This window comes from Ambystoma mexicanum, chromosome 5q (genome assembly GCF_040938575.1).
Source record: "Ambystoma mexicanum isolate Mex_15411 chromosome 5q, UKY_AmexF1_1, whole genome shotgun sequence".
Lineage (NCBI taxonomy): Eukaryota > Metazoa > Chordata > Amphibia > Caudata > Ambystomatidae > Ambystoma > Ambystoma mexicanum.
In genome coordinates, this window is record NC_090933.1 from 972,903,538 (window position 1) to 972,928,116 (window position 24,579).

A 24,579-nucleotide genomic window follows, 5' to 3' on the forward strand; every position below is an offset into this window, starting at 1 on the left:
GGATCTAACCTCTCTCCCTGGCTGTTCAACCAATGCCTGGCACTCCTTGCCCACCGCATCGCCACCCTCTGTCCCAACTTTCAGTGCTATGCGGATGATACCCAGATCATTTTCAGGCTACCCTCATGCTCCTCCTCTCCTTCCCTCATCTCTGACTGTCTGTCTGCCATTCAGGATTGGTGTGCCGCCAACCACATCTGTCTTAATGCCAGTAAGACTGAGATTCTACTCATCGGCTCACCCACTCCCTCCTTCCCTGCAGCTCTCTGGCCGGCCTCTCTTGGCCCTCCTCCCACTCCCACCTGCAAGGCTAAAAACATTGGGTCATCTTCGACTCTGCACTCTCCTTCTCCCCTCACATATCCGACGTCTGTCAGAGCCTTGGTCCTCTCTAGGCTGGACTATTGCAACTGCTTCTTTCTAAATCTTCCTGACTCTACTCTTCAACCTTTACAACCTATCCAGAACAGGACTGCAAGACTTGTCCTTGGCCTCAAGCCCAGGTATCGTATCTCTCCAGCTCTGAAATCTCTTCACTGGCTTCCCTTGGCTGCAAGGTTCAACTTCAAGACCCTCTGCATTGTCCACAAGGCTTTCCGTGGCCTGGGAGCGCTCTACCTCCAAATTTCTCTTCTAAAACATCTTCCTTCTCGAGCTCTCCACTCATCCATCTCTGAGGGTCAGATGCTTCTCCAAGCAGAGAGTTGGGGGCAGATATATCTCATCAGCTGGGGCCTCCCTCTGGAACAGCCTCCCTGCCTCTCGCAAAACTTGAGTAGAACCCCTTCCGGTTCCGGAAGCAACACAAGACCTTCCTTTTCGCTTTCTCTTTCTCTCGTCCTCTCCCCTGCTGATGCACCTGACTGCTCTGCGCACTGGTCACTTGGTCACCCTCTGAACTCTGGCCCAGACTCCTGCATGCCAAGTTGCCCTCATACTGCCTCCTGGCTTCCCAGCACTTAAGGGCCTGTATATGCAACCCCACAGTCCCTTCTCTTAGACACCAGCTGGCTGCACTTTTCAGTTAACTGTATTGCCCCTCCCACTCCCCCTTAGCACTTCTCCCCTTCCCTCTTCCCCGCACACGTCCTATTAAGAACGTTATGTTGTCCTCTCTTGTTTCCCTCTCCTTTTCTTTTTGCACCTAGAAACAGTTGTGGACAGGCACATTATAAATGCCACATCATATCATATATTATTTTTGCTCCTTTCGGCCATTTGCCAGGCCTTTTCTCTCCTTTCATCCTCCTTTTGTCAGCTTTCCATGCCTCTGCCTCAATTTTTGCAACTTTCTGAAATTTGTCTGCCCCTTTCCCCCTTTTCTTCCTCCTTTTGTCATATCTGCAGGCCTCTACCTCCATTGTTGTCACTTTCTGCCATTTCCTGTCCCTTTCTCTCCTTTCTTCCACCTTTTGTCATATTCCATGGCTCTGTTTCCTTTTTTGCCCCTTTCTGGCTCTTTCTTTCTGCCACTTTCTTCCTCCTTTTGTCATCTTTCCAGTCCTCTGCCTCCATTTGTGCTGCTTTCTTCCATGTTTCTGCTCCTTTTTCTCCTGTGTTCCTCCTTTTGTAATCTTTCCCTGCCCCTACCTCAATTTCCGCACCTTTCTGTCATTTTTCTGCCCCTTTCTTCATCCTTTTTTCACCTTCTAGGCCTCTACTGTACCTCACCCTCTCAGGTGACCCGTGCCCTGCCCTGTATCCCACCCACTGCCTACCCCTTCCCCTGATTGGGTCCTCCTCATAGGGGGATGCTTATTAACAGTGTCCCCAGGGCAGTCCCTGCCCGGGCAGCCCTCTGCTAAGGGCACCAAGGCATAGGGCAGCTCCTAAAGAACCAGCTCCAGTCCATGTTTGCCTGGGAAGCCAGTAGCCAGGCATCAACCATCAGTGACTGACAAGGTAGTGTGGTATGGGTGGGGAGTACAGCAATCATTCTATTCCAAAAGCCCTGCCACTTTTCTTACCTACAGAACATTGCATACCAGAATTAGCCAAAATTAGCCAAATTAGTCAAATTAGGCATTCTCCCTCTATCCAGATATCTCAAATCTAGTTGTTTTGCTTTTACCGTTGTGCCTCCAATTTAGGAGTTCACCCTCTGGGCAGGTGAAGTTTAACCATCCGCCACACTTAGAATTGGGAAGTTTTAGCATGCCTCACACTTAGAGTGAAATGTGAAGATTAACCATGTGCCACAAGTGGATAGAATTGTGGAGTTTAGAAGATTGCCCATGTGTCCCACTTTGATAGAGTAGTGAGGTTTAGCTATGCATCACACTTGGAGTGAAACGTGAAGAATGACCATGCGACGCACACAAACGGAATTGTCAAGTTTGTCCATGTGTCACACTTAGAGTGAAGTTTGAAGATTAACCATGCATCACACTTAGATGGAATTGTGAAGTTTGTCCATGCGTCACACTTATAGAGAAGTGTGATGATTAACCATGCACCAGACTTGGATACAATTGTGAAGATTGACCATGCGTCACACTTGGATAGAGCTGTGAAATTTAGCCATGAGCTATACTTAGGGTGAAATTTTAAGGTCAACCATATACCATATGTCACACTTAGACAGAATTATGAAGATTCACCATGCGTCACACTTAGAGAGAAATGTAAAGATCAACCATGCATCACACTTGTGAAGATTGACCATGCGTCACATTTATATTGAATTGAGAAGATAAACCATGCATCACACTTAGAATTGTGGAGATTGTTCATTTGTCGCAACAGATGGGACTGTGTATGTTGGCCACATAGAAGAATTTAGTGAGTGGCCAGGGCACTAACACTCTGCTTCTACGTCCTCAAACACACCACCCAAAAGCTGAGCACACCCACTGGACTAGCCAACCTATACCCAGACACACACCCAACACAGGCGGCACACACTTACATTAGACAAACCCGGACACTGGGCCTTACCCATGCATATACAACAAGCCAGTGCGCGCAGCCTAAAAGACGTGCAAATCTACAAATAAAACACATACCGACCAATACACAACAAACAGTCATATAGACTCATTCCAGGAATTGGACCTTACCCGAATAGATACAACAAGCCAGTGCCTGAGACATACCGTCTGCAAGCCAACACACACAGATGCCGGTTTCTCCCGGTTCTGGACCTATCCTGTCATTCTTCCCTCACTAACCAACCCCATCCTCTTTCTTGCAGAGCCACATGAGCACCTGAAGACTGCCCTTCGTTGGTGTCAGTGCGTGGTATAAATCAACATAACATAACCTCAAAATGTCACTTGCTGGTAATGCTAGCAAGACATTATACTATTGTTGTCTTCCACATGTTATCAGAGGGTGGGAATTACATTCCAGGATGCAGATGCATCAAGACCAAGCTCAAGATGCATTTATACAAAGAAATTATGTTTATTTTTGTACCTACAATGGATTGTATAGTGTGTTGTCCGCCCTCCTCAATTTTCTGTAACCTTACCCATGTGCTGTGTGTTTTCTACAAGAGTTGCACATTAGAATGACTTGTTATGGATTTTGTGCTATAAAAACACCTAAATGAATACCAGTCACACTGCCTGAGCTGCCTTGTATTAGGCCCAAGTCTTTTCAGACAAAAACAGATCCAAAGAACTGTGTGAAATCATGGTTGTGTAGGTTTGCCATCTAGCAAGTGTGTAGAGGCCCTAGCTGTTTTGATTTGTATTAATAATAGCATGATGCAGGTAATTCTTTCACAGGAAGCATTGTTTGCTAACAACACCTCCTCTTACTTTAGACTCCATGTCAAAATGGTAGTTGCACCTGGGCCTTGCTGCATCAGTATCCTGATATGCAATGCCTGCTCTCCAGTGGTACAGAGCAGGTTCAGAGGTCACATGTGCTCTTTTGAAAGCTGCAATGGCAACAAAGTTACTTCAGCACAGAGGTTGAATGTAAAGTTTGCTCCTCTGTTTCAAACCCACATAATTATGATGAATTACCATCCTGGTCACTGATTAATATTTAAACATAAGCCATACCCGGGTTTGGGGTACAGTGACTGGTATTTCATATCATTATTAAATTATATTAGTTTTATGTTAATTATATTAAATTAGGAGAATTCTTGGTGAGACCCTATACCAAGACCACAGACAAGAACGCATTGCTGCACTATGCGAGTCCCCATTCCCAACATGTTAAAGACAACCTTTCTTTTAGACAATTTTTGCGTCTATGATGCAACTATAGTACCAATGTGGCCTATGAAGAGGGAGCAAACATCTTGATAGAAAAATGTGTCCAGCAAGGTTACCCTCTTAGACTAGTAAAAAAGGTGGCCAAAAGAGCCTATAATAACAACAGAGAAGCACAACTGGAGCATAATACCAGTGCTAAGAAAGACAAAAAAGAAAATCCCTTGATATTTGACAATACGTAGAGCAATCTCTCCTATAAAATCAAGGTGATAATCCATAGAAATCGGAGCAGAATCATGACAAAAGACCTTAATGGTCCATCAGTGGTGTTTAAGAAAAGTACTAACATTCGTAACTTGCTCATGATGCTCATGAAGAATGACATCCCAATAAAAGACTCACAACAGTGGACCCTGTTGGGTCTACCCGAGTGAGAGGCCATCAACCGTGTGATGATTGTGCCATGTGCCCGCCAACTTAAAAAGCTTATCAGTTGATTTATTTTTGACTCGTAAATGGGTGTTGAGTGACCATACTAATTGCAACACTCACAGTGTTATATATCTAATTACCTGCCCTTGTTGATACATCTACATTGGGAAAACAAATAGAAAGTGAAAGACCAGAATGATCGAGCACATGAGTTGCATTAAGAACATAACTGAACAAGCCCTAATAGTAAAACATTTAATTGATGAAGGTCATACTTATACAGACTTTGAATGGATTATCCTTAAAAATATCAAAGGTGTATCACAGGAGGAGGTTAACAAGAAATTACTCAATCTGGAACAAAAAACATATTTTCATGACAAAAAGTCACATCAAGAATCTTAATGAAAACGTGGAGTGGCATAATGTCACCAGATAGATATCTTGAGTCGGCCATTGTGGGGTTATTATTGATATAAGAATGTAACATGGCTTATCTTGTATTTGCTGCACTATATCTGTAATGCTCACTCTGAATGAACAGACATCGTGTTAGGAGACAATGGGCATCATTATAAGTTTGTTGGATGGGAAACAGGGGTGCCGGTAAGCTCACCGGAACCCTTATTTCCGGATCGGCAACCTACAAGTCTGCCTGCCGTGGCTGCTGTGACCGACAGGTCTGACCCTGCCGGGCACAGTGTCCATGGTAGGCAGACTCTTTACAGGAGCGCCGGCACCGTTGCTAACGGTGCCGGCGCTCTCGTGTCCCCACTCCCATGGGAATGGGGATTAACAAATCGGAATGACCCGGTGCCACCGGAAGGTCAGGATCCGGTTAATTATTGCAGGTCTGGCTGCATCCCTCGAACTGTCTCCATCATGCCAAGCAGAGCACATCACCTGTTCAGCTCAAACAACCTGCTCATCACTGCAGACAAACACAAACCCTATATCAGAGCACCAAAATCACCCAATCGAACAGACGGATATCGACCCGAACCGCTGGAGCATTGTGTCACTCGCTGACCAGAACTAATATCTCAAACATTTTCGACACTTGAACCGACACTGGTGAGCTATCCGAACTGCTTGACCCAAACTTTGCACTGGCACTGCACAGATCTCCCACTTCGAACCAAATAGATACTAGCGTTTTGCTTGACCCAACATGGGTCACCTTACCTGGACCGGATTCGCCCCTCACTTCGCCAAAGTACAGTTTGAAGCCTGCTTCAACACTGTTGAACGGCCGAACATTGGAATAAGGTGGTGCATTTCTTGCCTGTTTTTCCTCCCTGCTGAACAGGTAGATTGTTGCAACATTGCATTTGGCATTTCTCTGTCTTTCCCTTAGATTGGTGGGTTTGCATAGTATTGCTTTAGTTGTTTGCATATTGTGCATTTTATATGTTTACATTTTTATTGAACATTGTCTGGACATTCCTTTTATTTTGGACTGTTTTACTTTGCTGTTTAGGTTTCTATTGAATCACATTCACACCCCATATGAGAGTATAGCTTTCCCTCGTCCCACGTTACCACAAAAGGTGGAGGTTTATCTCTTAGCTGTGCGTGTTTTACCTTTATGATTAGGATCACTATTTGTTTGTAAAGTATGGTGGCAGTGTAGGCAATTTAGCCACTACTCACCCTTGTACACCTGCAGTGCATACATCATGCTGTCACAAAGCCTGCAATTCAAGCAGCCTGTTAGATTCACATCCTCACTCCTGAACACCACCTCCCTGCTTCACTTCCCTGCAGCCCCCCCCCATACCTTTAGCACCCCTGAGCCGCATATAGAGTTGCTAAGGAAGATATCATTTTTTACAGAAGTACAAAAAAACTTACATCAGCCATCTACAAACCTGTGCCATTCTGCTGAAGTTTGTTTTCGTTGTTTGTTTGTGATATCAACACAAAAAAGGAAAGTAAGAGATACAGCCCAGGTTCCCACATGGTGCAGATACTTCCTTTTAATTTTTAATGTAAGGTAGAGCCTTGAGTACCCGAATGTACAGCTCAGAGGCGCTAATGGTGTAATTAACCTCTGTGTGAGGGCAACCCTGCTGGTAACAGCACTCCCAACAACGCTAAAGTAACCTCACTTGACTTACCTCGGGTGTTTAGTTTTTATCGCCCGGGTTCAAAGTTACTGCCTAAATATGTCAGGCGACACAACGGACTATGCAGCATAATGTCTAGATATTCCCATGTTCAAGAGAACAGATACATTAAGGCCTCCTACTTTGGTTCTGTAACATGAATATGGAACTTAGACCTCAAGGAACATTCCATAGCACCTTCTCTTATCATCTCCAGGCAAGAACTGAACAAAAACTCCTCTGTAATTGACACCTCAGCAATATACTCTGACGCTCTTATTCTGCAACTTGAAGTGCGTCAGTCACACCACAACCCTTGTCATATAATCACATACCACTCAATTATTCACCATAACTGCACCAGTTACTTTCTTTTCTCTGTTTCACCCATTGCTACACCACTAATTAAACAAACCTGTTCAGTTCTATGTCAAGAAAACATTGCACTTATCATCCATCCTGACCCTCCCCACACATCTACTCTTGATGTGGCCCTCCCCAGCCTCAGTAACTTTCCATAATAGTGTTATGCACTTTGTGATTAGCTTTGGTTGCCTATGAAATGGCCCTTTATCTTTCCTACAGAGACTTTATCTTCTTACCTTCCTCCTGTAAAACTCTCAAGAGCTTACCATTAAGCATCAACCTATTTCATTCCTTCTACCATGAGCCTATTTGTTAACATATGTTAACTTCACAAATGCACACCCTTGCTTTCACTTCAGAAACCTACCAACATGAATGAATGCACCCCGGTGCACTACTGTGTTACACCCACACCTGCCATCCTATACCTCGCCCATCATCATCATCATTAAAATCTGAATTTCGGATATGTTACATCCATAAAACACAATAATATAAATAAATATGTTACACAAAATTCAGCAACAATTGACAATATAAAGCATAGATTAAAATATGTAAAACAATACAAGGTTTGCTAAAACTAACTTGTAATCACTGCATTTTTTATGAACACTACACGACTAGTGTTCATACACGACTAGACATGCCCTTGCGTCATTTTCCCAAAGTAAATAAAGAAAGGCAGGTCGACACTGGAGTATGTTACAGTTTCTCAAAATGGCGAGCAAAATTTGTTGTGTCAAAATTAGGTAATTCTTACTAAAAAAGTAAGACTTTAAAGGCATACTCAGGTGATGTCAGACAAAATATACATAGTTTGTTTACACTTTCCTGTTTGCTGAGTCAGTTTAAACGTCTGGCATTAAAATTAAGACAGTTGAAACAGAGTCTTGCAATTTGGGAATGGTCCTTTAGATATAGGCTATGTTAGATATAAGGGTTGGAGAACTGAAGGACTCGAGATGGGTCAGGCAGCAAGTTTGAGGGTTTTAGGCAACTCATTTACTTCTTTACCGTTTACACAAATGCCTTTTACATACATCACTTAAGACATTGAAAATAAGTGCTTCATTCAACTGTGAAAGATAAACGTTAGAAACAGAACCCTGTGCTAAGAGCGTCCTACAAATTTCATTATGGATTTTCTGAAGGCCCCTGTGAGGAATTCAACCATCTGCACGGTGGGTGTGAAATTATTGAATGATGGTTGATCACTGTATGACATACACATTGACCCGTGTAGTGTGGGTAGACACAGCCTACAGGCACCATCCCCCCTGTCATATTTAGTTGGAATATGACAGCCAAGAATAAATCAAGGCATCTCAGATGGGGAGACAAAACGTTCCTCCAGCCATGGGCAGCCTAATAAATTAACAAAGGCTCCATGGATCTGCCCTATCCTTTGTTAGCTGCTGGTGGCAGCTTCGCATACTTATCAGAGTTCATTCAGCAGGCCCACAGGAGGCCTGGTCGCTGGACTAACAAAAGACAGGAAAACCCCAAAAACCGTAGGTATCCACTGTGTCTACCTGAATCCAGCTCATGCCTCTCACTATCCAGGGTAGTGACCTGTCATGTCTGGGACTATGTATTTACAGTAGTCACCCCCACAGGTGGATCCCATTCAGAAAGTATGTATATGTGGTTTGGCGGCGACCAAATGTTTGGTCTCACCATAGCTTCAAAGGAGACCTGCTGCTTTAATCAGGAACCACAGAGAGCTCAATTAACCAGAGAGACCCTTTGATCCACAACAGACAGGAAGATGGGTGGAACTTAGTATCACATGTTTCAGCCCTTTACCTTTTCTGTTGCAAAGCACTCTGGCTATGACCTCATGCATACAGGAGATTGTCGGTGGGGACCCAGGTTTGGTTCATGAAAGGTAGGCCAATCACTGTGGTCCATTTGGCTTTAAAAGAGAGTCAAGACCCTTTTTGGGCAGATCATCTGAAGACTTTGCAAGGAGTAACAAGAATAACTCATGTGGGCCCCTGTTGAAGGTATGGTCTGCCTTACAGCTTCCCCCAGTGAAGAAAGTCCAGGATTTCCAAAGAGGGAAGCAAGATCCCTCCCCTAAACATCTCCCAGGGAACAGAGGGGGACACTGAATCCAGAGGACACTGCAGCAGCTCCAGAAACGGCACCCATCCAGCACACAGCATGTCCTGCTAGTCTCTGCAAGCAAGCTTTTTAGGTGGGAAGTGTCAGAGAGTCTCTGAACCAAACCGAGGACAAAGCCGTTGCCTGAGCATTCGGCCATTTACCTAAAAGGACAACACAAGCCCATGCCGGAGTCGCTAACGTCATCAGAGACACCTAGACCAGTGCTTCAGAGCCGCCAACCAGCACTAAGACTAACGAATCCTGACCGCGAGCTGCCGCGTAGGCCAGCCTGCAGCCGTCTGTCCAGCCTCGCTCACTGCACTGCCTGCCACCTGATACCCGCATCAGTTTCCCATCTCGAAAACTGTCGCAAGAGCTGCGAAGGACACTGACCCTACCCTGTGGAGCACCAATAACTTCTACAAGCACAAGATTAATTGTGATTCTGTCCCCCTGGTACTTCTGGAAGGCACCTGGTGACATTTTACTACCCATTGCTCCCTTTGTGCTGAAACTAAGTATCCTTGAACTATTGTGATTGATTACTTAACGACTACCCTCCTGTCAGTATACAGAGTGGCTCTCTTTTCCTTCTTGAAACTGTCTGTCTTCTGCATTCCTTTACAGGGTGGGTTGTATTTTGTAGTGAACTAGAACTGTCTGTTGAATAATAATAAAGTAGATATTTTATACAACATTGACTGGACAGTCCCTTTTATCATTGGGTTATAATTATATTTTCCCTGTGTTGCAACTAACCAACGATCCACAATCCTTGCACAGATAAGCCTGCCGTTCTGTCCACGTTGCCAAAATTGGACAAGGAGGTTTATAATTTGCTTGTGTTTCCAATCTGTTTGGATCCCTTCTGGTGTACTAGAGGTGTGGTGCTGATTGATGGTTTAGAAACCGATATTCACCCCTGGACCACTGGTCACCCGGAAGTTGATTTGTCACAGCCCGCCATGTCCATCCCATACAATGCAACCAATTTGGCCTTGGCTTCATAAGCACGTAACCACATTTAAAGTTTCAGTGCACTGATATGTTTGGCAAAAGTGAACATATGACCATAGTGTCTGAAATGAAGAATTGGTGAATACATTAAAGAGAAGGGGGGCATGAGCCCCCCCCCCCTTTTCCCTACATGCATGGCAATTGAACTCTTTCATCTCTGTTGTATCTGACAACTGCAAAATGATCTGCGTGTAAGAAAAAATACCCCCTCTCCATTTACCACTCACTCCTTCTCCCTTAGCTAATAACACTGAGTGCACTCTTGTGACTGCGCTCCCCAATGAACCCCATTGTAAACCCTTGTGCGAGCTACCTTAGACCATTCATTGCAGCCCTCTCTTTCATCCTCTGAAATCCCACCAAGGTTACTGATGCTGTTGAATGGCAGCTATTTTGTAGTCGTAGTTGCCTCTAGTTTCTCCTACAATCTGTTATAGAACTGCCATGTTCATACTTTAGGCATATGTCATACTTCCTCTCCTTGGCAACCTCAAGTGATCATTTTGGGCTTCTTCAATGTTCTCGGACTCCTCCACATAATAAGTCTTAGTCTGTATCCAATATTTTTACTGCACATTTTGCACTGCACTTTTTTACCACATTGTCCAGAAAAAAACATAGTGGTAGGTTTGGGAGAGACAACATTTCATGAGGAGGCGTTTGAGGGTTGAGGGAGTGGCTGTGTTCTCCCTGCTTTTGGAGGGGAAAAACCGTTAAAAAAAGTGCAGTAAATAATGGTTGGTGAAATTTTGTTCTGTAAACAAACAGAACCCCTGACTCATCGTGTCCAAACTCACAATCAACCGTTTAATAGTATGGATATTGCTTTCCTATTTTTTTATTTTTTGATTGTAGTTGTCCAAGTAACCTCTACTGCTTCTGTCCTACATGGTTAACACAAGTAATTGTAGTGCTTTCTTAAAAGTGCAGTCTGCAATGCCTTGGTGATTGTCATGTACTTGAATACATACACATTTGAAGTGTAACTGTGCTCAGGCTCTTGCATATTTCTGACAATGTAGTAGCAATTGCAAGTTGAATGCTTTTGTGGCTCCTATTCAACCCCTCTGCAAGCGCCCGACGTCCCATTGCCGTTAGTTCACGTGCCAGAAAACAACAAAAACATCACTTTTTTTAAAACTTTTTTTTTTAAATGATGTTTTAAGGACCACAGGGAAAGTGTTACGCCCTATAACAGCACAAGTCAAAATGGTACCAAATTGGCTGCTCAATTATTTTCTCATATTGACGTGTGGCCCTTGCAATGAAAATACTGTAATGGGGTCACCCATAATTCAAAACTATGGCTACTCAAAATTGTTGAATTTGTATACCATGTTCATCAATAAACTCCAGGTGTGGTGGTAAATCACAGCTCTCTTTGTTGCTAATTAATACATCTGTAAACTCGAGATACCCTTGCTCCAATTCCTTTGAACATTTCAGTAATGTGTGGCGGTTGGTAACACAGTTACTGAGGCTAAGGTTGGTGCGGGGGTTTCAGCATGTGATGATACCAGAAGTCAGTATAATGCTGACCTCACATTTCCCAAACCGACTTTCGCTGCATGAACTATGCACTACAAAGACGCCTCGTATTATCTTTGGCAACCTCTTCAGCATTATTTTACGGGATCCTTGCCACTCCAGGTTCATTAAACAATTATCTTCTTTCTTCGTAATTTATGTTGTCTGATGTCTGTAGGAAGTGTTGCCTTTTAACCGCAATGCTAAATTAGAACCAGACCTCGCCAGCATATCCGAGAGGTTCATCTCTCAGACAATTCACGGCGAGAAAGCCGCTAATACATCAATGCTTCGTGGCGGCCGTATTTTCCGAGAAGCAGCCTGCCATAGTCACAGGGCAGCACAGGAAATGCCACAACGTTCTTCTGTCAGTGAATTATAGACAAAGGTCAATGGACCTGCCCCGTTCAGACACATTTTCTTATTTATGGCACGTTTATCCAAAACAACTACATTTTAGCCACTGGCTATGCGATCCATTTCCTTTCTCGATTAGGCTTCCTTCATCTTTGGACGTAGGAAAGTGCAAGCAATTATCACACTTTGATGAATGGCCGCCATTTTGAAAACATATGACAGGGCGATGCAATGGCATCTTTTCGTGCATAGCCTCAAACGGAATTCATACCAATGTTTATACACAAAACTGGAAAAGCAAACAATATATGCAATTAAATATAAGATACATAATTATTAATTAATCGAAGAATATATATCTATAAAAATCCTCTACCGTAGCAAATAGTAATCATTTAATGTAATAGATTTTATTTATGAATAAACTGTGCAAGCAGACAAGCATGTAGGCCACCCTTTTGGTCTTTACTTTTGCATTTTTCAATGCAAATGTTGAAAATTGTGTGGAGGGGACTTGCCTATAAAAAGTGAAAACGTAGAAGGCCACTCTGTGCAATTTATGGGAAACTCGAAAATGAGCTCCTGTGTGTTGATAGTTACTTAGAAGCGTAGGTATAGATTCAAGCAGCATTTAGTTGACATAATGGAACAGCAAAGAGACAGGGTAATGTCACCACATTTCAAAGGCCATTATAGGGTTTGGGTGCCCTAGTAAACTGATGCATTTGTCTTTTTATTTGATATAGCAGTCAGCTAATGTGTCTTAAAAGACATAAGTGAGCATTGCCCCTGTAAGAGCACAGTCACAATTTGGAACCCTCACGGACTGATTCACAGTACATCTCTCCTTTGTACGTGAAATGGGCTCTTTCCTTTTTTGGGGGCGAAACTTCATTTCCTGCTGTACCAGTACAGGCTTCAATATTGTGAGAAGATATGTGTACTGGGCCATCTTGTTTGAATAAATACACTCACAAACAAAATAAGCAGTTTAATTGTTTAGGTGGAAGAGAACATTTTGGGATTGTCAGAAAAGCTGTTGGAGGTGGTGGGTACTTAGTGGTAGGTGGATTAGACAGTGTAAAGCAACACACCACCTGCTTGAGCATAGGAAGCAGGAATGTGTGCAGGGCCAGATTGTTTCAACGGGTGCACAGACACACAAAGCAAGAAGTTCAATTTTTTTGGGGATGGTATAATTTTTGGGGTGATGTAAAATAGTTGCAGGCGATGGGCAATCAGTGTCAGGTGGATTGGCTGTGTGATGCTACACACCACCTGCTTGACCACTCTATAAGCAATTGGCCATTATATAAATGTCTGGTGGGCCAGCTTGTTTGAGGAGGGGCATTTACACACAAGATAAGCAGTTCAACTGTTTTGGGGAAAGAGTACTGTTTGGGTTTGCTGGAAAATATGTTGGAGGAAGTATCACGGTAACCTGACTTCCGCGAGAGCGTCTGGGGCCTCCGAACACTGGGCTCTGCTGGGCGTCTCAGTTGGGGCAGTTTACTAGGTGATGCCTGAGTATTCTTGATGTCAAACTCTCCGTCCTGCTGTTTTGCAGGGGTGCTATGCTTCGTGAGGAGGATGCTGTGCCAGTTACTGCACTGGCACTCAAGTCCAGTCCTGCTGCGGCTTGAAATGATCCCTATGGCCTTGAACAGTGTTCTTTTGTTATGTTAAAGTCTTGCTTGGTTTGTGGAATCCCGTGATACTGCTGAGGGCATTGGTGAAAGTCCCTGGAAGCCCTTCTTGGCATTGCCATGCGTTTCTTTGCACAGCTTGCTGTGTGCGTTATGCATTAAGTGCCTGCGAGGCCGTGAGTGTTGGAAGCCCTTCTTGGCATTGCCATGCGTTTCTTTGCACAGCTTGCTGTGCGCGTTATGCATTAAGTGCCTGCGAGGCCGTGAGTGTTGGAAGCCCTTCTTGGCATTGCCATGCGTTTCTTTGCACAGCTTGCTGTGTGCGTTATGCACTAAGTGCCTGCGAGGCCGTGAGTGTTGGAAGCCCTTCTAGGCATTGCCATGCGTTTCTTTGCACAGCTTGCTGTGTGCGTTATGAATTAAGTGCCTGCGAGGCCGTGAGTGTTGGAATCCTTCTAGGCATTGCCATGTGTTTCTTTGCACAGCTTGCTGTGTGCGTTATGCATTAAGTGCCTGCGAGGCCGTGAGTGTTGGAAGCCCTTCTTGGCATTGCCATGCGTTTCTTTGCACAGCTTGCTGTGTGCGTTATGCATTAAGTGCCTGCGAGGCCGTGAGTGTTGGAAGCCCTTCTTGGCATTGCCATGTGTTTCTTTGCACAGCTTGCTGTGTGCGTTATGCACTAAGTGCCTGCGAGGCCGTGAGTGTTGGAAGCCCTTCTAGGCATTGCCATGCGTTTCTTTGCACAGCTTGCTGTGTGCGTTATGAATTAAGTGCCTGCGAGGCCGTGAGTGTTGCTGCCGTGCGTTTGTTTGCACAGCTTGCTGTGTGCGTTATGCACTAAGTGCCTGCGAGGCCGTGAGTGTTGGAAGCCCTTCTAGGCATTGCCATGCGTTTCTTTGCACAGCTTGCTGTGTGCGTTATGAATTAAGTGCCTGCGAGGCCGTGAGTGTTGGAATCCTTCTAGGCATTGCTCTGCTTTTGTTTACACGGTTTGCTGTGCTTTTTGAGATCCAAGATCATTTGTTGGGTGTACAAGGGCTGAAGCTCTGATGGGAGTGCAGAGGTGGGGCGCGTCGCAAGACTCTCTCGTAGCAATGCAAAGGGTTCTGAAGGTAGACCAAACACATGTTAGCTGCATGCATAGGTCAGTGGTTACTGCCTTCCCTCGATAGCACGTTTGCTGTACGCGTATCAATTGTTCACTTGCCTTCTGTTCTTTCCCTCCCCACAAGTCGAGGAAGGGCGACTGACGGTGGCCTTGCAGAAGCTCGGGTTGCTGTGAGGATAGAGACGCGAGGAGCTGTGTGAGGAATGAGATGCAGAGCACCTGACAGAGTTCTCTGAGGTTCTTCAGAAACGTCCCACGCCGTCTGGGTGAGTATTTCTTGAAGTATCTTACTTGCCAGTAGTTTGTCTCCTAACATTGTGCTTTTGCTTTTCAGGTCCTGATCAGAAGCGCTGGTAAGCATCACGCTGCAATTTGCAGAGCAACGCAAAGCACGGGAGGTTCCTGGGCGTGGTTTATATAGGCAGCCACTTCCAGCATCCCCCAGTGCCTAGTACACCTTCTCCGAGTGGACCACGGCCCCCTGAGCGGCCATCTAAGTGTAACCAGGAAGTCCTCTGCCTTTCATGTGTTTGTGGCAGGATAAGCCTTTCATGTGTTTGTGGCAGGATAAGTGCCAGGCGCGCCACACATGAGCCCATTTAGCTTCAGTGTTTGTGTCCTTTACCCTACAGATCCCCCAGTAAGAGGGATGTTTAAGTCTGGATAATGGGAGCTTGTGCACTTGCAGGTCTACTTTCTTGGTGGTCATGACAGTATTCCCCCCCCCAAGGCCCCTCTCAAGGATGGATCCCTGGATCCTCCAGGTTTGGTTGGGTGATTCTGGTGAAATCGGTTGAGTAAACAGGATGCATGAATGTTACAGCTAGGTTCCCATGTCCTGTCTTGATGCGATATGCTTAAGGGTGCAGGATAGATGACAATGAAGAACTTACAATCTGAGAAACCTCTGCAAAGTACTCAGAGGTAGGGCAGAGAGACCGAGTAATTAGTACTTACTCAAAAAGCCAGGTCTTCAGCTTCTTTGTAAAGGCATTTGTAGACTGAGTGCCTCTCAGGTCCAGCAGTAGGTCATTCCAGGCCTTAAGGGCGCTAGCGTAGAAGGCTCTCTTTGAGGCCTTCTCAGTCCTACACCTCGAGATCACCAAGAGATCCTGATTGCTGGACCTCAGAGTTCTTCCATAACTTTTATTAGAGAGTAGAGCTTGGAGATATAGAGTCATCTTTCCTTGTCTACACTTCTGTGTAATAACCAACAACCTGAAGCGAATTCTAGATTCCACGGGGAGCCAGTGAAGAGTCTGCCTTGCTACAGAGACATGATCTCTACGAGAAAGACCCACAACCACCCTAACGACTCAATTTTGTACAAGCTGCAGTCTCTTACAGAGAGATTTACTAATTCCCACTAAGAGACTGGAGCAATAATCAATCTTGGATCCCAACTAGAGGTCTAAGATAAGCCAATAATTTGATATAGTAAGAACAGGATGAGACAACACTACAGACATGAGACTTCATGCAGAGGTATTCGTCCAGAGTCACCGCCAACGTTTTTAATTTTCTTAAGCGGGATGATTTTAACTGCCCCAAAAAGCAGTCATTTGTAGGACCCAATTTCTGTAACATTTTAGGCCCTAACCCCCAACTTGATTCAACACCCATGAAAGCATTTACAACCAACCACTGCACACACGTTCGACACACCCATGCAGATCATGTGCATACATTACCAACATGCCTGTACTGCAAAGCACGGCAGTATCTAAACAACAGGTTTGAATGTCAAATATGCCAAACACTTGCAGCTAGAAACATATAATATACCGACTTCTACCATTGTCCACATAAGTATGTTGACCATGAGGGCATGAAATCAAACATAACACTCACCTGAAGCATGCACACAGTCCCACAGCAAATAAACATGTCCTAAACCCACATGAAAGGTCTAGGATGACATGGGGAGCAAATCAGTATCTTCCATAGACCTCCTCATCTGGCATCCCAAATAGTTTGTGGATGGAAGACTATAAGCACATCGTCATCCTCCTCCTCCTTCATCCATGTAGTAGGAACAGTGCTAGCAACGCAGGGTCCGGCATGGTGGAAGTCCTATGCTTAATGGGGTTGAACAAGCGTTTACATGAACTTTCATTTCACTTTGAGCTTTGCGAAGTGTAACGAGTGGTGGTAAGATCGCGAGATATGTGTTCTCCTTTGGACTCCAGACAATTGGGCAATAGCGTCTGTGAATAGCACTTGATAGGGCGTGTTTGTTGGTGCCTCCCTCCCTACACCCATGTTTTTCCTAATTTTCCACATTGAATGGGAATTTTGCATCTTCCGCCCCCTATTTAGTTGTTTACACTGGCCCTTGCCACACGGTGCGCTCGGTGTCATGCAAAGCACACCAGCACAGCGCACACTAGGAAGGACAAGCACAAAGTCTGATAGAGACATTGGGCCTCATTACGAGTCCGGCGGTAAAACCGCCTGGTTACCGCCGGACTCGTATTACCATTCCGTCTCCGTGACTCCCGGAAATACCAGGGTATTACGAACCTGGTGTCCTGGGAATCCCGGAGGCGGAATGGTGTAAATCCCCATTCCCATTGAGTCCCACAGGACTCAATGGGAATGGGGAAGTGGAAACACTGGCACCATCTCGTGATGGTGCTGGTGTTTCCACGTCTGCCTGCAGGCGGGAGGTGTTCAACCAGCCAGGTCAGACCTGGCGGGAAGATCACCTCCCGCCTGCAGGACTCGGGATCGGGCGGTCCGGAACTAACAGTGGCGGCATGTTTACCGTCACTGTTAATTCCGGACCGTCCGACCTGTAATGAGGCCCATGTCACTTTGCTCTGGTCTAAATATTTTGTAAATTCAGCCCCATGTTTCTGCCCTTTACTTCCAATGTGAGTTCTAATTGATTACTATCTCTTTGTTCTTTGCCAGTACGTTGATACTGAGGTAATACTGTGATTTGCAAATAATATTCTCGAATACTTATATTATGTACAGAAAACAATGTTAACTATCTTAACTTTGTGTGGTATATTTTGGGCCTACGACACTACGATGAAATATTATCCTTTTAAAACAGCCATTGGAGGTACAGAATGTCATTGATCCAGAGGAGTCATGTGGTGCTCTTTTTATCATTTGCCCAGATAAATGTTTCTGGCTCATCAGAATGGACTCAAGGAAATTGCATAATGCCAGACCCTCTGGGGAGTATCTGAACATGTGATTTAATATTAATATCACTGTAAAGTCGCTTTGCTTAAACGAATAAACCGGAGACATAGCTAACCTTTGGTATGTTTTGAATTATGTGTGGAGATATGTATCTTTTGATAATGAAATGTGAGAAGCTCTATATTTATGAACGCGAAATTGCTTGTATTTTAAAGGAAAAACTCTTATAAATATTATGAAAAATATCTGGATGTTCATGTACTCCAGGGATGACAGCTTGTAGAAAGACATAGCAATATTCATATTATTCGTGTCATGTGTGTAAAGTTGTCAGAACAGCTATGTGTGAGACTTCTCTTTTAGCTCATCCTTAGGGTAATAAACATGTTGCCGCTGCAGTGATGACTCTGCACCTACAATTTAGCGTATAGTTGCTAACGTACATGAGTTGTGGAAAACGTATGAAGCGTATTTGCGCAACTTCGAGCGTTAATGTTTACCTGCAAGGCCGGATTCACCACCTCCTGTACTATACATGCAGTGGATACATGTACAATGTCAAGAGAAATGTGTTTTTGATGGCCCCAAGGTCTCAAAAAGAAATGATGCATGGTATTCAGGGGCCCCTCCCAAATATACTCAGATTGTACTTTTAAATAAACTATGAAATTCAGCTATGTGCAAGTGCCAAACAAGCGGCTAGAAACAAGACGATGCACTATTGGTTCCCCATTTGCTTGAGGAGAATGGGAATTCTGAAACAAGAGGTCAAAGCAGGCAATGGAAAAATAGGTAATCTAGTTCAAGCTCACGGGTTCTTTTCACAAAACAGGATGTATATTTTTTCTTCTGTTTTACATAGTTATAAATCTACCCACGTTTTAACGTGGCCTGAATTTAGATTACAGCACTGTGAGTCTTTCGTTCTCTATAAATGTGCTGCTAATTGTGCCCCTTCAGTAGAGGAGTGGTGAACACAACATCATGTGGGTCCTTCTAGTAACACGATTTCTTCAATGCGTTGCCGCCAGCCTCGTGGCAGAGGATATCTTGGAAACAAGCAAACTGTGCTCTTTCGAGCAGCGATGCTTTAATGTAAGAGCACAATTAGCAGTACATCTATGTGCTTCTCTGCTGGGACTAAATAAGGGGCTGGCGGGTGAAGGCTTAATCAGTCAAGGTTATTTCATGTCAATCTGCTTGGAAACGCTCCTTGGAGCCACTGAGGATGATTAATTCAGACGTCATTTAAGCGGGCACTTGACAATTAAGCCTGTAGTGGTCCAATGACCAAGCCTTCAGTCAATGACTATCATGGTAGCTCACCTTAAGGGAGAACTGTGTGTCAGCAGCACATTGATCAGGCTACCTATAGTCTATCTTTACGTTGTGCCTTAATAGGTGTCCTCCCAGTGGATCCATGCAGAAATTGATGAACATTGATGAGACTGTGAACCTATTAGCCACAACATGGATATACAAGTACCTACCTGTATGCCCTGGTAGACATTTTAAATGTAGGACGTGACACAGCAATACACAAATCAATAATTTCACAACTGGAGAAAAGATATCAAAAGGTTTTTTTGTGGTGTATAATCACACATGTGACAGAGAAGTCTGGAAGAATGATAAGGAAATTGCTTGACCTGGCTAGGATACGCAGAACACCTTTGATGGCTTCAATGGTTGTTGCCAAGAAGCTGCATCTTGGCAGATACTTTTAAAACAATGTGTTTGTTAGCTGGAGGGATAGCACAGGGGCAACAGGCTCATCTTGGAAACACGACTACACTGAGCAGCACAGATGCAATATCCAGTCCCGGTCCTATGCTTAGAGGCTGGAGTATGGCATGAAGCATGATATAAGAAACCAATGTATGTGTTTAAATTTTTAATACTTTCCTGTAGTTTGAAGGCAATCATTTTATCGATAATCATTCTAATGAAGGATAGGTGTGAGATAGATCTGTAGCTTGCAAGATCATGTGGGTTTAGTTTGGTATTCTTGAGCAGAAGAAAAGTCTATCCAGTCTTGATACATTGGGGAAGATGATTTCTGCGAGGGAGCCATTGATGGAGTGCAGCTGTAGTAGAATTGTTTCGTTATATTTATTTTAATGTCAGCAGAAAGGATGTTGCCATTTTAAGAATTATTGTTGAGGGCTGTAAAACTGCTGGTCAGGATTTAAATGGTGATGGTACTGAACTTGTCAATCTTGGGGATTTGAGTGGATGGATGTGATGTCTGAGGTAGGTATGGATCAATGAAATCGGTACCTGATATTGTTTATTTTGTAACGTGGAATCTGCTTTTCTGCATGGCTTGGCAATGGTAGAGTAGGAACTGGCCTACATTGTGGAGGTGACCTTCAGTAATGCTGATAGAGGCTTCATAGGGTGTTGATACATTCTTGTTGTTGTGATTTTCACACAGTCTTTATTTGCCAACAGAGGCAGAACTGATGTCAAAGATGTTTTGGAAGAACCAGAATGCAGATGAATTCAGTCTGATGAGAGGTGACTTCAGTGGCAGGTGGTTGTTGAATGTTTCTCTAGGGGTGAGTTTGAATGTGTTAACCAGGCCACTCAATTTTGCTGCAGGATCAAGAGTGAGGTGGATGTGAAGGTGAGGAGGCTACTTCCCAATGCATTCAATGGGACCTTCTTGAAGGAGATTTGTCATCTATTGGTTGCTTTTGGTAGGCTGCCGTAGCTGGGCTGAATGTGGGAAGGGTAGATAGTATTTGAAGTGTAGACTGTCCAGGGGCATGGGAGGTAGGCAGTTGATGTTTGTTGAAGCAGAGCATACCAGGTTGAGGCTGTTGCCTTTGATGAGGGTGGGTTCAGTGATGACTTGCTTTATGTTCATGGTGACCTGCTTTTCAAAAAGGGATTATCTGCTATTATTAATGGCTTATGCTGCAGGAAGTTTGAAGTCTCTGACAAAAATGGTGTTCATGGAGTGGGTTATGGTCATTGGTGTAACATAATATGTGATTCCTTGAGGAAGTCCTTAATGATATGGATAAGTTGTTAGTTCTGTTAAATGGTACTTGTATGTGTGCTAGCAGGATGTGGCAGTTGGGGTACTCCATGGACTTCAGCGTGCAGAGTTCCTGGAGCATGCACAACCATAAGATCATATAGATGATGGAAAACACTCATCCATTTATTTTCTCTGTTCTTGATGTTCTATATGCTACAGACAGTAAGAATAAAGGCATTCAAAAAACCAGAAGATGTGGTGATTAATTATGTCCTTGAGATTCTACTGCCTTCAAAACGAGAGGACATGTTTACAGTCTCATATACAAATGTATCCAAAAATGTAATTTGAAGGTTTATTATAATATATGTGATTACACATATACTAGACATTGGAACCTGTTGTCTAGATTTGACATACAATGCAATACAAGTGATTCAACCTGCAATAGACCGTGTAATCTGTTGCTTGTGATTAAAGTGATATTGATTGTTTCTCTTCTATATGGCTCCCACACATGATGAGACATGAGAGGCACTGGAACAGGTATCAGTAATAAATCCAATGAAATAGGAGCCCTTACAATTCACCTTAATATAAGTGAAAGAGTCAATTGAGCTTCAGAAGTGTGGGAAGTTGCCAGGACCAGACATAGTACCTGTCAATGTATTAAAAAGGAAATAGATGTGTGGGCCCCGGTCTTCCTCATTCAATTCAACGCTGTTGCTGACAGGACTGAGGTCCCAAGAACTTGAACACAGGCAAACATTGTCCTCATATACAAAAAAAGGAGGGCAGGATAACCCAGGGAATTAATGGCCTATATCCCTAGTGGCTACAGAAGGTAAGAACTATGTATGTGTCCTACAGTTCCTACCGGCAGAATGGGCTCAGGGGAAATCTGTGATTAGCTGGCCCTGAGCAATATCAACCAATTATTTAGATTATTCGTGCTCCACCAGAGATGTGTGGCTCTGAGGAAAGTGAATCTATATACTGCTTCTATTTACTTAACAGAAGGATTTCACTGACTGGGTCCCGAGGAACACATGATGGAAAGCGCTAAACAAGATGAACATCCCTAAACCATTGCTGCAAGCAATTACAACTCTTTACACCAACAATAGTTTTAAAGTGAGATTGAACTTTTCCAGAGAAAGCACAGCCCCATAAACCGTGGACAAGGGGTGAGACAAGGCTGTGTGCTGACCCCTACATTGCTCTCCATCTACATTAATAAACAGATAATCACAATGGTAAATGCGCAGTGCGATGCTCCAAGATTGGGCCCATATAGAATCCCTCTCTCAATGTTTACTGGCAATGTGATTTTGGTAACCCTAATCCCGTAGCTTTAGAAAAGCAAGTCACAGCATTTCATGAATAGTGTATATACAGAGTAGCCTAATCATTAAAGATTAATATTGATAAAACCAAACTGATGTTAGTTCACCCTACCGAAAAAAAATTAGAGCTAGATTGCACATAAGAATCGAGGGCCACCGGCTTGAGCAAGTTGATAGATTCAATTACCTAGGCATCAGTTTTACCAGCAATGCAGTTGGTTGGCTCAACTGGAAACATCTCTGGCTATCCTATAGAGAGCCAGTAACGCTGTCCTTAGGTTTGCCCACAATCACTGGAATGGGGCCCTTTCACGAGCGCTGAAAGTGTACAATGCCAGGCAACAGCAAAGGAAGTATATGGGGCCTAAACCTGGGGACACACCAACACCCCTAGACTCCAGGTAGTGAAGAATAGGTTTGTAAAAAGAATCACAAATCAACCACAAAGCACGTCTAACATGGTGTTACACAAAGACCATGACCAAAAGCCTATAGTAAATGTGTTAGCCATTCACCCAATATTGAACCAGGTCAGTTTGGGGTCCACACTCCACTTGGAGAAGGTTAGAGAGGCTACAAGGGACCTCTTATCTCAAAGCAGAGGAAAGTATCTCCCCTGGTGCAATCACATACATTTGCCACTTGGCTCCATGAACAGATCTCCTTTTGATTGGTGGCAGCATGAGAATGGTAGGTTACTAGTCTTTCCACCGAAGATTTACCATCGAACATAAAATGCATCAAAAGTTATCCAACAAAAAATGTTCCAACGAATTGCCATACATAAAGTGCAAAGTGTTTATGCATCAAAACCCTTTCATCAAATAGGGTTTCGTTATATAAACTCTTTACACTTTGTGCATGGACATTTGATGAAACATGCTTAACGTTATAACGTTACAGGGAGCTGTCCAGTGCTGAAATGTATCATTTTAACACTGCACAGCTCCCTGTAACTTGTGGTATTTATTGTTTATTGGAGGGGTCCCCGCAAACCCCTCTCAATCCCAGGGGTACTACCTGCTAACCCCACAAACCCCATTTAAAAAATGTAACCCTTTTCCAGTGCTGAAATCTTTATTATATTTCAGCACTGGACAGCTCCCTGTAACTTGTGGTATGTATTGTTTATTGGGAGGTATCACCCCAAACACCCCTCAACTCCCAGGGGTCCTCCCCTCCAACCCCCCCAACCCCATTTTCAAAAATGAACCCTTCCCTCAACCCATTGAATTTCCAACCCAAACATACATCTCTTTTAAAGGTATGTTTGAGTTGGAAATCCATTGAAATGTACCACTAGCAATATTGTTGTACACATGGCATTTGACTGATTCAGATGTATTCCAAGTATTTTTGGGAAATAAGGAAACAATCAAACACTTTTTATTTCTGTGCCTTCTTTGTAAACCTTTGAGGGCCCTATTCCTAAAACCTATTATATTAAAGGCATGGAAGAATACATCTTTCAGTGAACTCACTCCTTTGCAAATTGACTGCAGATACATTGACTGTCTTCAGAGTCTCTAAATGTATACATCTAGCCTGACTGTTGAGAAGAAAACAGGGTCTGTATCCCCCTGAAACCGAAATAGAGGAGCCTATTTAAATTGGGGAATGTCCAACCATCCATCTATATCGGCTCTCAGCCCATTTAAATGCAAGTCTCTTAGGATGTTAGCTACCATGTTGACAAAAGTCTTTTGCAAGGTTCCCTCTGCTCATGGCAGATCACGGAAGCTTAGCAGGGTATGCACAAATGCACTTTAGTTTGAATTCAAATTGTAATTAGTACATCTAACACCTGGCTCCTAAAACATGGAATTCCCTACCAAAAAACACAGCCAATAAAAGGGATCATATGGAATTCAGAAATGACTAAAAACTTGGCTCTTCACCGCAGAATCAGGTGGGAATGAGTAGGAATCATACATCCTGTCAGAAACAGGAAGCTCATGGAGTGACCTGCAATCCATTGGCTAACCATCCCAACTGATGGTCTCAGGGAGGACATTTTGGACCTCTCATGCATACACACCGCCAAGTTTACAGAGGAATATCACAGTAGGCAGGGACTCCCCACTAGAAGTCAAGGGAGAGACTCAAAACCTTCCTAACCTAACCATCTCTAACCCTATGGCAGGGGGGAACAAACCTCCACGACCCATGTCCACATACTGCTAGATTTCTACATTAGATAAATACAACACCACAACATACCTGCCGACTAGGATGCCAAA

At 43.8% G+C, this 24,579-nt stretch overlaps 1 protein-coding gene across 3 annotated transcripts in view; it reads right to left on the reverse strand.

Annotated features, from left to right (window-relative positions):
- Positions 1–24,579, reverse strand: part of ANGPT1 (angiopoietin 1) — a 1,129,183-nt gene that overhangs the window by 325,652 nt on the left and 778,952 nt on the right. The gene's annotated exons all lie outside the window — the stretch shown is intronic.